This window comes from Podarcis muralis, chromosome 3 (assembly GCF_964188315.1).
Source record: "Podarcis muralis chromosome 3, rPodMur119.hap1.1, whole genome shotgun sequence".
Classification (NCBI taxonomy): Eukaryota; Metazoa; Chordata; class Lepidosauria; order Squamata; family Lacertidae; genus Podarcis; species Podarcis muralis.
Window position 1 is genome coordinate 114,433,478 of NC_135657.1, and position 15,370 is coordinate 114,448,847.

Consider the following 15,370-nt stretch of genomic DNA (forward strand, 5'->3'; position numbering starts at 1 on the left):
GGATGAATCATTAATCTATCTAAATAAATAATTTCATTAGCCGTCAACACAGTCTGAGCTGTGTAATCAAAGCATATTACCAGAAGAAACCACTCTCAACGAGGCCTCATAACGCAAACAATCTGACAGCCCTTATCCAACATTTCTGTATGCCTTTTGACTGTGTTTCTCCCTGTCAGAAGGTTCACCCAGGACTACCATTGCGCTATCACATTACCAGCAGTTGCTGGAGTGTTTAAAGGAGAGCTTGCCTTTGCAGCAGTGGCAGAATTGTGCTCAGTTCTTGTTCAGGGACCCAGCACTGACTTTTCCCTACCAGGGACTTTTCCCTACTGAGCACAATTCTGCCACTGCTGGAAAGGCAAGCTCTCCTTTAAACACTCCAGCAAGTCTTTAATTATTTAGTTGTTCCATTTTTCCAGTCATTTCCCCACAAGTTGCCAAATGTGCTTTTATTCATTTATCACGGGGAGAATCCGACGTTTCACAAATGGACTCTTGCTTGTGCAATGGGATGTCATCTTTCTTTTCTCCATCCTGCAGATCCCTGCCCAGACCCCTCCCCAACTCCCCAGAGCAATTTTTCAGGGTACATGGGGGGAGAGGAAGGTGAAATACCCTTGCAAGAGCAGAGGTCCATACCACTCATGCATGGACAGCATTGAATACAACCCTTGGGCATTTACATCCCATCCCCTGCCTGCGATAAAATCAAACACAGGGCAATTTACAATAAAAGAGCTTAAACAGCCAAAATGAGCAAGATAACCTTAGAATAAAGGTTATAACATTTGGGGCTTTTCGTTTAGAGAAAAGTGTTAAGTTGTGGGTGAACATATCAGGTGACACAGAGATTTTTCAAACAGCTCTTGTTTATTCACAGGCCAGAACAGAACTGAACTGAAAGGTTCAGTCAGCCTGCTTATATAGAGCTCCAGTACAACGTAACTGTAACAATTTTCTTAAACTATCCAATCACTGAACGTCACTTTCGATCCCTTATTTGCATAACTATCTACAGTGTCCCCCTGCTGGCCCAGGGTGAGAACTTCAGTACATAACAAAAAGGGGAGCGAGAAGGGACATGATAGAGATGTTTATAATTCTCCACGGTCTGGGGAAAGAGGAAAGGGAGATGTCTCTGTCCCTCTCATAATGCTGGAACTCAAGGCTATCCAATGAAGATGAATGTTGGAAGCCTCATGGCAGTCAAAAGAAAGTACGTCTTCACACAGCACATAGTTAAAACTATGCAATTCCCTTCCACAAGAAGCGCCGTATTTTTCGCTCCATAAAACACACTTTTTTCTTCCTAAAAAGTAAGGGGAAATGTCTGTGCGTCTTATGGAGTGAATGTGTGGTCCCTGGAGCCGAATTACCCAGAGGCAAAAATCATGCTTTTTTATTTTTTTGAAAGAGGGAAGTGGGTGTTGAAACAAAGCCGCTGATCGTTTGGCGATCGGGGAGAGAGATAAGGGACGCTGGAGATAAAGGAGGCTGCCTGGGAGGGGGAGGTAAAGACAGCAAACTTGCAAAGGGGGGAAACAGGAAGACTAAAGCAATAAGGAGAGAAATTAGAAGAAAAAGAAGAGCAAAAAACTGCTCCAGCTAAGGAAAAGACACTAAGGCAAACAAGAGGGAAGGGAGTGTTGAAAGGAAACAGCTGATCGGTGGGATTGGAAGAGAGATAAGGGACGCTAGAGGAGGCTGCCTGGGAGGGGGGACTGTAAAAGCCCATGGATCCTCAGGATTTTTACATTGGGTCACCCCAAATTCACCATCAGATCACATAGCATGTCCATGGCTACAGCCTGCACCAAAAAAATCACGCACCCACTGTTGCATGGGGCCGCAATGGCGCAAAAACGTGGTTACAAAGCACGGCACCACATGGATCCTCAGGATTTTTGCATTGGGTCACCCCAAATTCACCATCAGATCACATAGCATGTCTGTGGCCACAGAATGAACCACAAAAATCATACATCCACTGTTTCGTTCAGAATATATTTTTTCTTGTTTTCCTCCTCTAAAAACTAGGTGCATCTTATGGAGCGAAAAATACAGTAGTTATGGCCACCAATTGGGATGGCTTTAAAAGAAGGTTAGTCAAATTCATGGAGAAGGCTAGCAATAGCTACCAGACATAACGGCTGTGTCCTACTACCACTGCAGGAAGCAGAAAGCCTTTGAATACCACTTCTGTCCTGCTTCCCTCTACCTATTTCAGCCTTTCCATACTTTTCCTGAGGACCCCTTAGTCCTCAGAAGCAACCTCTTGGGCAGCGGGAGATGGAACTGGGAATTTTTTTGGATACTCCACCTTGTGCTAGCACAAAGTCACCATTGGGTGCAGCCGCATATCAACAGCAACGCACAAGAAACGTATATCATTTCTTTCCATTTTAACTTAGTATACAGCCTTCCTATGTTACCATACACAAAGTAGTTTACAAGCTGAAGAAACAACAAAATATACAACAAAGATCACACACCTTATAAAGGTAAAAAAGAAAGAAAGGCAAAGGACCCCTGGACAGTTAAGTCCAGTCAAAGGCGACTATGGGGTTGTGGCACACATCTTGCTTTCAGGCCGAGAGAGCCGGCATTTGTCCACAGACAGCTTTCCAGGTCATGTAGCCAGCAGGACTAAACAGCTTTTGGCACAACGGAACACCGTGACAGAAGCCAGAGTGCACGGAAACGCTGTTTACCTTCCCACCACAGTGGTACCTATTTATCTACTTCCACTGGCATGCTTTCAAACTGCTAGGCTGGCAGGAGCTGGGACAGAGCAGCGGGGATTAAAGTACCTCCGTGTTACAGCTAATATGATGTTTCCAGCAGTGCACCAGGTGTCTGTGCCCAGTTGGCCAGAGGTGTTTCTGTGTATCATAAACCTTTTCCAGATGTGGACATAACAGCAATCTACTCAGGATTACTACACAAATATTTAGTGTATGAAACTGACTGGCAGTAGATTCAGGTCTGGACTCCTTGTACTTTCATCTACATACCTCGCTCCATCAATGGGGGCACAAGTGAGGCTGACCTATCATGCAGCCCATGGACTAGCCTGCTCCCCTCAGGTGCAGTAGAGGGTTCTGGCCTGTCTCCAGTGAACTCGTGGCAGAGGTGTGTGTGACCTGATATGTATGGATGTTTGAGACTATCTACAAATCAGAAAGTCCCCTGTTTGACTCTCACTTCTGCCATGAACTTGCTATATGGCCTCAGGGAAACCACACACTAATGCACACTCTCAGCACACTCTCGCCAGAGTGGTGCATGCTCTAGTTATCTCCTGCTTGGACTACTGCAATGTGCTCTATGTGGGGCTACCTTTGAAGATGACTCGGAAACTGCAATTAATCCAGAATGCGACAGCTAGACTGGGAGTGGCTGCTGGGACCATATAACACTGGTCCTGAGATCGGGTCCCAGTACGTTTCTGAGCACAATTCAAAGTGTTGGTGCTGAACTTTAAAGCCCTAAACGGCCTCGGTCCAGTATACCTGAAGGAGCGTCTCCAGCCCCATCGTTCTGCCTGGACACTTAGATCCAGCGCCGAGGGCCTTCTGGCGGTTCCCTCACTGCGAGAAGTGAGGTTACAGGGAACCAGGCAGAGGGCCTTCTCAGTAGTGGTGCCTGCCCTCCCATCAGATGTCAAGGAAATAGACAACTATCCTATTTTTCAAAGACATCTGAAGGCAGCCTTGTTTAGGGAAGTTTTTAATGTTTAATCCTGTACAGTGGTACCTCAGGTTAAGTACTTAATTCATTCCAGAGGTTCGTTCTTAACCTGAAACGGTTCTTAACCTGAAGCACCACTTTAGCTAATGGGGCCTCCTGCTGCCGCCGCGCCGCCGGAGCACGATTTCTGTTCTCATTCTGAAGCAAAGTTCTTAACCCGAGGTAATATTTCTGGGTTAGCGGAGTCTGTAACATGAAGCATATGTAACCTGAAGCGTATGTAACCCGAGGTACCAATGTATTGTGTTTTTAATATTCGATTGGGAGCCGCCCAGAGCGGCTGGGGAAACCCAGCCAGATGGGCGAGGTATAAATAAATTATTATTATTATTATTATTATTATTATTATTATTATTATTATTATTATTATTATTATTATTATTATTAGCTTCCCTCCCCAACATCTACAACATGGGCAATTGTAACACTGACTTGCCTCCCAGGTTTGCTGTGAGGATTACAACAGGATAAAGCACAACAAAAATCTTAGATATTATTATTCTTTATTTGATACCACTCTCTTCCATTTCCTCATTTCCTCTTCCTCTTCCTCTTCCTCACACCCATAACCCATCTCTGTTTCTGCTTTTATCTTTCCTATCCAAAAGGTTCCCTTAAGCACCAGCATGAGCCCATGGCTTTTTATTCCCGCCCCCGCCCCCGTCATCCATTACACAACCACAAAATAATCCCCTTCTCCTGTCCTTGCTATTTCCAAAGACTCAAGTTTTCTTTGCATCAAGTTAACAAGCAGTTTATATAAAAGGAAAGCAGGACTGCTGGATATACTTATGTATCAAAGCACTTATGGTTGTCACAGAAGTACATTTTTTTGGTCTGATTTGGATACATGACTCAGGTTATTCTTCTCCCTCCCTGCAGTATACTGTAGAAGAACATGTTCTACTTCCCCACTAGATGGTGGTAAGAGGAGAGAAATAACTTACAGCACTAGCTTCACCAAGAACTCCCAGGTTTCCTTATATACACAGAGAGATTTTTCTGTTCCTGATCATTGTTGTTGTTGTTTAGTCGTTTAGTCGTGTCCGACTCTTCGTGACCCCCTGGACCAGAGCACGCCAGGCACTCCTGTCTTCCACTGCCTCCCGCAGTTTGGTCAAACTCATGCTGGTAGCTTCGAGAACACTATCCAACCATCTCGTCCTCTGTTGTCCCCTTCTCCTTGTGCCCTCAATCTTTCCCAACATCAGGGTCTTTTCCAGGGAGTCTTCTCTTCTCATGAGGTGGCCAAAGTATTGGAGCCTCAGCTTCAGGAGCCCCTGTCCAGTGAGCACTCAGGGCTGATTTCCTTCAGAATGGAGAGGTTTGATCTTCTTGCAGTCCATGGGACTCTCAAGAGTCTTCTCCAGCACCATAATTCAAAAGCACCAATTCTTTGGCGATCAGCCTTCTTTATGGTCCAGCTCTCACTTCCATACATCACTACTGGGAAAACCATAGCTTTAGCTATAAGGACCTTTGTTGGCAAGGTGATGTCTCTGCTTTTTAAGATGCTGTTCCTGATCATAGGCATGTTTATTTGTATTTAATACATTTATAGCTTGCTTTCTGTGCAATATACTCAAAGCTCACGACTTCATTTTAAACAATCAAAAACATATTGCAGTTATCAGTGAATCACTGACAATTAAAAATGAAGCAACTGCCAGAGGTTATGTTCAACGGAACTTGCTTCCTGGTAAGTGAACACAGGACTGCAACCTTAGAGCATGTTCATAAATGAGTGGTTCATTCCGATTTTTAAAGAGGTAAAATTTGCTTTAGCTGGAGGGCCAGAGGTTCCCCGTTCCTGCCTGTTGGTATTATGGTAAAGAGCCACTGAGTGATCTCACCTCCGCGAAAACATTCCCTTCCTTTCCATTCTGAGGCTGTAAACCTCTTTCCGTGAAAGAAAATTTAGCTTAAATCACTGGATCTAACTACCAAGTAATGAACATGGTTGGAACTGCACTGTAAAGGTGCAAAAGGTGCCAGCTTCAATGCCCAGGATCTCCAGGTAGAACTTGGAATGTCCTCTGCCTCAGACCGTGGAGAGATGCTGCCAGTCTGTGTAGACGATTCTGGGCTAAATGGACCAATGGTCTGAGCAGCTTTCTATGTATTCTGTGTATCCTGCCTTTCCTTCCTTCTATTTATGACCAGGAAACAGTAAACCACACCTGCTAAATTTATGCCACTTTCTGCAGCAGCAACATAAAAATTGCATAATATCTTGACGTTACAAGGAGTTGAACAATGCAGCTGTTCAACTATTTCCCATAAGGTTATCAGATGGCAATGTAGAGCTTTTGTTTATTCTAGAACTCCAGAGGTATGTCCAACTGTGTGCGTCTGTTCTTCCACAGTTCTAGAGATATAATAATAATAATAATAATAATAATAATAATAATAATAATAATAATAATAATTTATTTATACCCCGCCCATCTGGCTGGGGCTCCCCAGCCACTCTAGGCGGCTTCCATAGAAACCAAAAATACAGTTCCAACCATTCCTTCCTCCTGGGAACTATCTTCCCTTAATGTGAAGATTGATCAACAACAATTAAAAGGTAAAGGGACCCCTGACCATTAGGTCCAGTCGTGACCGACTCTGGGGTTGCGGCGCGCATCTCACTTTACTGGCCGAGGGAGCCGGCGTACAGCTTCAGGGTCATGTGGCCAGCATGACTAAGCCGCTTCTGGCGAACCAGAGCAGCACATGGAAACACCGTTTACCTTCCCGCTGGAGCGGTACCTATTTATCTACTTGCACTTGGATGTGCTTTCGAACTGCTAGGTTGGCAGGAGCAGGGACCGAGCAACGGGAGCTCACCCCGTCGCAGGGACTCAAACCACCGACCTTCTGATCAGCAAGTCCTAGGCTTTGTGGTTTAACCCACAGCGCCACCCGCGTCCCCAAACAGCAATTAGCAGGAGATAAACTTTAGTTTCATGTGAAGAAAAAAACTACCTGCTGATGTTTGCATATCAAACCTATGTTAAAGGCACAAGAAAATGAAAGGCCTGTTCTTTCCCTGGCCAGTTGGCAACCCTATGCAGCTCAGAACATCAGAGTACATCTCATTATTGTTTCTGAAAGGTACAAAATTTCATCACCCAGAAGACATGGCTATTTCTGGAGGGAAATACCTGATCATAATATAAATATTTCATTGTTAGCTGTAATAACTGTGTTGTTGTTTAGTCGTTTAGTCTTGTCCGACTCTTCGTGACCCCATGGACCAGAGCACGCCAGGCACTCCTGTCTTCCACTGCCTCCCACAGTTTGGTCAGACTCATGCTGGTAGCTTCGAGAACACTATCCAACCATCTCATCCTCTGTCATCCCCTTCTCCTTGTGCCCTCCATCTTTCCCAACATCAGGGTCTTTTCCAGGGAGTTTTCTCTTCTTGTGAGGGGGCCAAAGTATTGGAGTCTCAGCTTCAGGATCTGTCCTTCTAGTGAGCACTAAGGGCTGATTTCCTTAAGAATGGATAGGTTTGATCTTCTTGCAGTCCATGGGACTCTCAAGAGTCTCCTCCAGCACCATAATTCAAAAGCATCAATTCTTCGGTGATCAGCCTTCTTTATGGTCCAGCTCTCACTTCCATACATCACTAAATAACTGTAGGAAATACTATGAAATATCAAACGGAAGCTGTTGTAAGAGACTCCAAACTTGCTATTGTGTGAATTTGACCACTAAATTTAAGCTGGGGGGGGGGGCAAGCTAAGTGATGATTATGCAGATGACCAAGAATCAGGAATGATGGGAGTTGGAGTCTAGGTACAGCTCCAGGACTGCAGGTCAACCCCCACCCACCTTATTTACACTAAGCAGCCAAATATTTGGTGGCAAGTCCCCCACTTTCCAGCATATTTGAATTAGATGATAAAGCATCTTTTCATTAAGCTCTCTAATTGCCAATATCACCACAAACGGAGCTCAGCTTTAACTAGCAAACTCTTGAATATGCAAGCTCAGCTTGCAGCATAGTTGCCAGTCCTCCCATTTGCTCAATTAGAAAGCCTCAACTTCTGTAGTAGGAAGGTTTATAGTAACTGCTCTGAATCTTGCCCCTGGAGGCGACGCTCTCTCTGTATGTCACAACGCAGTGCTGTACATAGCCAAGGGAGAATCAAGCTTAAAGCTCCACTGTTCTAATCATCTATTAACTAGCCCGTCACATTCCCTTTGGTCTAGTTTCTATTATGTACTCCTCTTGATACTTGCTGTTAAGTCTCAGCAATGCTAATGGGAATTGTACAACTGGGAAGACTAAACAACTGAGATTTCAAGCAGTAGTAATGACCTAATACCCAAGTAAACATATTTTGTACGAGATACTCATTATACCAAAGAACGGGGGTGGGGTGGGGGGAGGCTTCTAATATCTTTGCTGCCACAGCACCCTCTGCATCGGCCAAGAGGGCCAGAATGGGAAAGTCCTGAGCATTGAGGAAGCCCTGGCCTGTAAGGGAGAAGCAAAGGCAGAGCATGCGAGCAGCCACTCACATTGCCATGTCAAGAACACCCCATGCCTCCCAAATGACCAGGGTCTTAATGGGCTAAACAACCACGGGCAAAATGTCCATGCCAGTTTGTATGCACTGCAACGCTTCAACAGTAAAATTTGGACCCGTGTTACGTGCTCACTTATGGCTTATGTGTGTGGTACGGAAGCTGTACTATCCAGGACAGGATGGGGTTGTGCAGAGTTGTTAAGGCAGCAGAGAGCATTGTTGGCTCTCCACCTTAGAGCAGATTTATGCCACAAGGTGCCATAGGAAGGCACTGGACATAGTAAAAGATCCATCGCATCCTGGTCACTGTCTCTTCGAGCTCCTGCCGTCGGGACGGAGATACAGGACGATGAAGACAAGAACAAGCCATCTTAAGAACAGCTTCTTCTCCAGAGCGATCTCGGCCCTGAATGGGAAGCCTGGACTTTGAAAGTCATCTAATCTTCCTTGCTGTACTATATACTGTATTGTTTTAATTAGTGTTTTTATGGAGCAGTCAAGTAATTTCGTTGTCCCCGAGAGGGGGCAATGACAATAAAGATATTATTATTATTATTATTATTATTATTATTATTATTATTATTATTAGTGTGTAGTGTCAGATCAGATTGGGTGGTGCTGCCGTGGTGGCACATCAAGTGGACAGGACACCCCCACCTGAAGGCTTCAGACAAGCTCTGCATGGGCCTGGACCAACACTGGGTTGTAGAGCGGCGACTAAAATATCTGTGGCCTTGAGGGAGGCTTCCATCACTGTCTGCCTCTGCTATCTGGGCCAGGAACTCAGTGAGAAAGCACTGGCTTGTCAGACTGAACATCCTGCTGCTTGGACAGCCATTTCTGGACTGGGGGAAACATACATATTCTTACTGCAATTATGGACATTGTCATGCTGTCTATTGCTGGGGCAGGGGGAGTTCTCAGCCCAAGGACTGCATGTCCTTTTGGGTGGCTTTCTGGGCTTTCCATGCTGGTGGCAGACACAGCCACAGGCAAAAGCGGGCGGAGCAACAACTGCGATTTTAATCTTTCTATAGTAGGCTTATAGTGGGACGCGGGTGGCGCTGTGCGTAAAACCACAGTGCCTAGGACTTGCCGATTGTATGGTCGGCGGTTCGAATCCCCGCGGCGGGGTGAGCTCCCATCTTTCGGTCCCAGCTCCTGCCCACCTAGCAGTTCGAAAGCACCCTTAAAGTGCAAGTAGATAAATAGGTACCGCTTTATAGCGGGAAGGTAAACGGCGTTTCGTGTGCTGTGCTGGTGCAGGCTCGCCAGAGCAGCGATGTCACACTGGCCACGTGACCCGGGAGTGTCTGCGGACGGTGCCGGCTCCCGGCCTCAAGAGTGAGATGAGTGCACAACCCTAGAGTCTGACAAGACTGGCCCGTACGGGCAGGGGTACCTTTACCTTTATAGTAGGCTAGGTTCTACACACACTCACACGCCCCTCTGTATCCGTCACCCAGGCAAGCAATGCACATTTTCAGAGTTCAAAGCTACATTCCAGCCAGACGAAAACATTTGGAGTGTGCAGCCAAGTCATGGAGGGATAATAATAATAAAAATAATAATAATAATTTTTTATTATTTATACCCCGCCCATCTGGCTGAGTTTCCCCAGCCACTCTGGGTGGCTCCCAATCAAATGTTACAAACAGTACAGCATTAAATATTAAAAACTTCCCTGAACAGGGCTATGGCCTGGGGAGAGTTAAAGGGGCTGACAGAGATGCCTGAAGGCCCATATTTGCCCCCCAGGTTTCAGGTTCCCCACCAATTATTTTACTTACTTACTTATCTACCTACCATATTTTTCTGTGTATAAGACGATGCTTTTAGCTTAAAAAAAACACTAGGCAAAAACTGGGTGTCATCTTATGCACGGATAGTGAATGCAGAAGGGGGACGTGAGATTAATGGTAGCAGCAAACAGGAGACTGGCAGCGGCGATTGGTGGCTGTGGCAAGGCCTGCTGGCAATTTGCTTTGACTGCGGCAATTGGGTAGGCGATTAACGGCTGTGGCGAGGTGTGCGATGGGCAGTGGCTGTGGCAAGCAATAGGCAGTGGCAGGCAGGCGGGTGAGCGATTGGCAGAAGTGACCTCCCACCCCGAAAAGCTAAACAACTTAATTTTTTAATTTTGGATTAAAAAAGAAAGGGGGTCGTCTTATACATGGGGGCGTCTTATAGACGGAAAAATACATACATTGCATTTACCGTATTTTTCGCTCTATAAGACGCACCAGACCACAAGACGCACCTAGTTTCTGGAGGAGGAAAACAAGAAAAAAAATATTCTGAATCTCAGAAGCCAGAACAGCAAGAGGGATCGCTGCGCAGTGAAAGCATCAATCCCTCTTGCTGTTCTGGCTTCTGGGATAGCTGCGCAGCCTGCATTCGCTCCATAAGACGCACAGACATTTCCCCTTACATTTTAGGAGGGGAAAAGTGAGTCTTATAGAGCAAAAAATACGGTATATCCTACTTTTTCCCCTGCAAGGAGCTCAAGGTGGCATACATGGTTCTCCCCCTCCTCATTTAATCCCAACAAGCCCTACGAGGTAGGTTAGGCTGAGAGGCACTGAACAGTCTCTCAGAAAGTTCATTTAGTAGGCAGAGTATATATAATCTGAAGAAAACAATAAGCCCCCCCCGCCCTGGTTTATGTGTTGAAAAATATAACATATGTATTCAGTTCTTCCCTGTATAATAGATGTCTTCATTTTAGCCTCGTGTTATGAGAAACCAGAAGAGTTGGAGAAAGTTGAACTCAGTCTTATTGATTTTGCCCTTTCTGCTTTGCGCTACCATCGTAATCACTTCCTCTTTTGGTAAAGTTAGTATGTGGCATGTAGTCACACGGGACACAAGAATCGGCTGGAGGAAGACAGTTTTAAGGAGGCCTCTGCAAATGGAGAGACCTCTGAAGTTTTCAGGAAAGGGTTTTAAAACACACCACCTTTACCCCCTCCCCCCAAAAGAAATCTCATTAGCAAATTAGCCATTAATTCCATCTTTTTATTACAATAATTCTTCAGCCGAGCTTTCCTTCTTATATACTAGCCTTACATGGAGCTCAGAACATTTCAACCAAAGAGGAACACCCTAGTCTAACAGACGCTAAGGAAGAACTTCCTGGCCTGGAGGTAAACTAGGAGGAGACACTCAGATTTGAGATGGGTGTGTTGATGCGTGAAAAAAGCACTGTGTTCTGCCTCATGTGTTCTGCCTTATAGTTCATAGCTTTACAGGTCATGGCACAGATATATTTACCATGAAGAACAATTTGCCCTTCCAGTACTGGAAAATGGATTCCGAAACACATTGTGCTTGAAAGGTAGATGTAGTCAGTATTAACAAGCCAACAAGAACTGCAGAATGTCCTAGTGTGCCCAATAATGGAGCAATTTGTCATGTACTAACTGCATTCTGGGCCAGAATAGATGCTATGGAGCAAAGATGCTTGTTTGGTCATGAGTCTGTCATCTACATTTAAAGCAAAAGGGGGACATGATGTTAAGGGGAAACCAAACCTTTTCCCATTTTGCTTTCTCACTTCACCATTGACCTGATTCACTTCAGATATGCGAAATGTGTGCCTGAAGCAACGTAATGCAGAAAGTAAGGTGGGGAAGAGTTCAGTTAACGGCATCTGCACCCACCTTATGTTGTGAAAATAAGATCTCCAAACCAATCTGTGAAGAAGCATGGCTACCCAATAATGTCTACTTTGAACTCCATGGGAACATTTAATCAACTGGGAAAGCATATTAAAATTTGGGGATACAGGTGGTAAAGGTAAAGGTAAAGGGACCCCTGACCATTAGGTCCAGTCGTGACCGACTCTGGGGTTGCGGCGCTCATCTCGCTTTATTGGCCGAGGGAGCCGGCATACAGCTTCTGGGTCATGTGGCCAGCATGACTAAGCCGCTTCTGGCGAACCAGAGCAGAGCACGGAAAAGCCGTTTACCTTCCCGCCGGAGTGGTACCTATTTATCTACTTGCACTTTGACGTGCTTTCGAACTGCTAGGTTGGCAGGAGCAGGGACCGAGCAATGGGAGATCACCCCGTCACAGGGATTCGAACCACCGACCTTCTGATCGGCAAGTCCTAGGCTCTGTGGTTTAACCCACAGCGCCACCCACGTCCCTCATACAGATGGTACATTGCAACTAATTGTAGCAGAACATATAAGGACTGCTGATGCAGTCAGTATCTCTACTGTGATGCAGAACGAACACACACACACACACACACACACACACACTCCTACAAATTATGCCCTTACTTTCATTACAGGTTCAGAAATATCAAAGACACTATATAAATGCATTTGATACATAACATAAAACAGATTAAGAAAACTACTGGTTTCCAGGAATCTTATTAGTATATTGCTCGCCAGTACATAGATCAATGTAGCAAATCAATTTCATACCAAGGTTAAAAGTAAATACAATCCAAAGCTTTTCTACTCAGAAGTAAACCCTACAAAAATCAATGGGGCTTACTCCCATGTAAGGATAGAAGAAACTATCAATTTTAGTTCCCTCAGTTTCTCACTGTTCCAATAGTAAATTCAATTCTCTGTGTTTCTGCATCAATTTGCAATTTTAAAAAAAATCCTCATGAAAATTCTTCAACACTTTCTCCTAATAAACACATTTTGGTATGCAGTTTTGATTAATGTACAGATATTTGCAAGCAATATAATCCTAATGCAATGCATTTTTGTATGCTATTTTTGCTAATATATTCGTTTTACACATTCCCGCCCCATATATGCACTGGCTGGATTGAGAACGGCATTGTAAAATTCAGAAACTTGTGAATTTTGAAGGTTCGCTATGTTTTGGTTCTTGTACTGTTTCAGAAAATGCACATTTGATAAATTTGGCTTTAAATGCAAACTGAATCGAACTTCTCCCCCAACCCCATTCCCAGGTAAGCGGGGTTTAGATTGTAGCCTAAATCCATAACGAAGAAGCCAAATCTGATTCATAAGGTATTTGAGTTCTGCTGTTTTTGGGACCTGTAAATGCATTCATTTCATGTAATCAGAGACGTGAAACGAGGAATGGCCTCACTCAGGACCCATTTTCAAGGCAAAACTGCACTTACACACTGTATAAAAATTGTCCAAGTTTTACTATTAGACACCCCACAATTCTAGTTCAAACCATAGAAAGTAAACATCAAAAAATCATGACGACATCACTTGAAAACAATTTATGGCATTATGAAAAAAACAACAACAAAAAGCATGCTAGCTGAGTCCTAAATGAGAGGCAGCTTTGTTTGTATAGCATTTAATGGGCCCCAATGGGAGCAGGAACAGCTGTGTAAAGCTTGGTTGTCCAATTTTTCCTCTGTATTTACATGTTACCCTTGTTTTATGGGTTGAAAATGCCCAGGGAGTCTACAGACACGCAGTCTGATTATTCACAGATCTCAACATACTGGGTTTATAAAACGGCATCTGGGCTGCGCAGTAAGCATGAGTTCAAACACTAAAACCAAAGAAAGAAAGAACATAAGGGAAGAAACTGAACATTGTTATCCTGAGGTTGATTACTATGGGGCCAAGAAGGCAACTTCTATTATATTTTAATCTGTTTCGTGTGACTAAGATTCCTACCCTGGGAAGTAAAGGGAAGCAGGAAACACTGCATAGCTTTAAAACAAGCCATGTTGACTGGAGTTGGAGTCCCAATAATGGCTAGCCACAGGTTCCCTACCCCTAAAAGAGACTTATGATTTTTATGTCACTGATCTTCCTAAGGGACTCTGCATACATATATTCCAGTTATATTTGCTCTTTTATATCCTTAAGTGCCAACCTTGCAATTCGAAAGCATGTCAAAGTGCAAGTAGATAAATAGGTACCACTCCAGCGGGAAGGTAAACGGCGTTTCCGTGCGCTGCTCTGGTTTGCCAGAAGCAGCTTAGTCATGTTGGCCACATGACCCGGAAGCTGTACGCCGGCTCCCTCGGCTAATAAAGCGAGATGAGCACCACAACCCCAGAGTCGGCCACGACTGGACCTAATGGTCAGGGGTCCCTTTACCTTTAAGGTAAAGGTAAAGGTACCCCTGCCCGTACGGGCCAGTCTTGACAGACTCTAGGGTTGTGCGCCCATCTCACTCTAGAGGCTGGGGGCCAGCGCTGTCTGGCGAGCCAGCGCAGCACATGGAAACGCCATTTACCTTCCCACTAGTAAGCGGTCCCTATTTATCTACTTGCACCCGGGGGTGCTTTCAAACTGCTAGGTTGGCAGGCGCTGGGACTGAGCAACGGGAGCACACCCTGCCGCGGGGATTCGAACCGCTGACCTTTCGATCGGCAAGCCCTAGGCGCTGAGGCTTTTACCCACAGCGCCACCCGCGTCCCCCCTTTACCTTTACCTATCCTTAACTGTATGGCTGGCAAAGATATAGAATTCTAAGTTCTATGAATCAGTGATGCCTTTGGTGCCACAAAGGCATCCGTTTTATGCAACTCACGGAGTGGAATTTACCTAAATAGAGCATTTGCCACAAAGAGAATGAATGGTAGCAGAGACACATAATCAGTGCAAGCCTGATGAACATAAAGAGGCTGTGCTCTAATGCAGGACTCGGTGTACTAGGGCAACTATTAAAATGTCAACCCAATAAAATTACACTGTGTCCCATGTTGACTGATAATTTAAAAGGAACATTAAGTAAGCATTTCTGCTTAACTTCTGGCCTCTATTAATATCTGCACCTGTAGAAACAAGCCAAGGGGATGTGTGGGCAAGGAAGTAGAATTCCAGCTAAAATTTAGGGCGTCTGCTTTCTACTCCTCTGCATCTGTAGGGGAATTCTAAGTTCCCATAAAGGTAAAGGTAAAGGGACCCCTGACCATTAGGTCCAGTCGTGACCGACTCTGGGGTTGTGGTGCTCATCTCGCTTTATTGGCCGAGGGAGCCGGCATACAGCTTCCGGGTCATGTGGCCAGCATGACTAAGCTGCTTCTGGCGAACCAGAGCAGCGCACAGAAATGCCGTTTTACTTTCCCGCCGGAGTGGTACCTATTTATCTACTTGCACTTTGATGTGCTTTCGAAC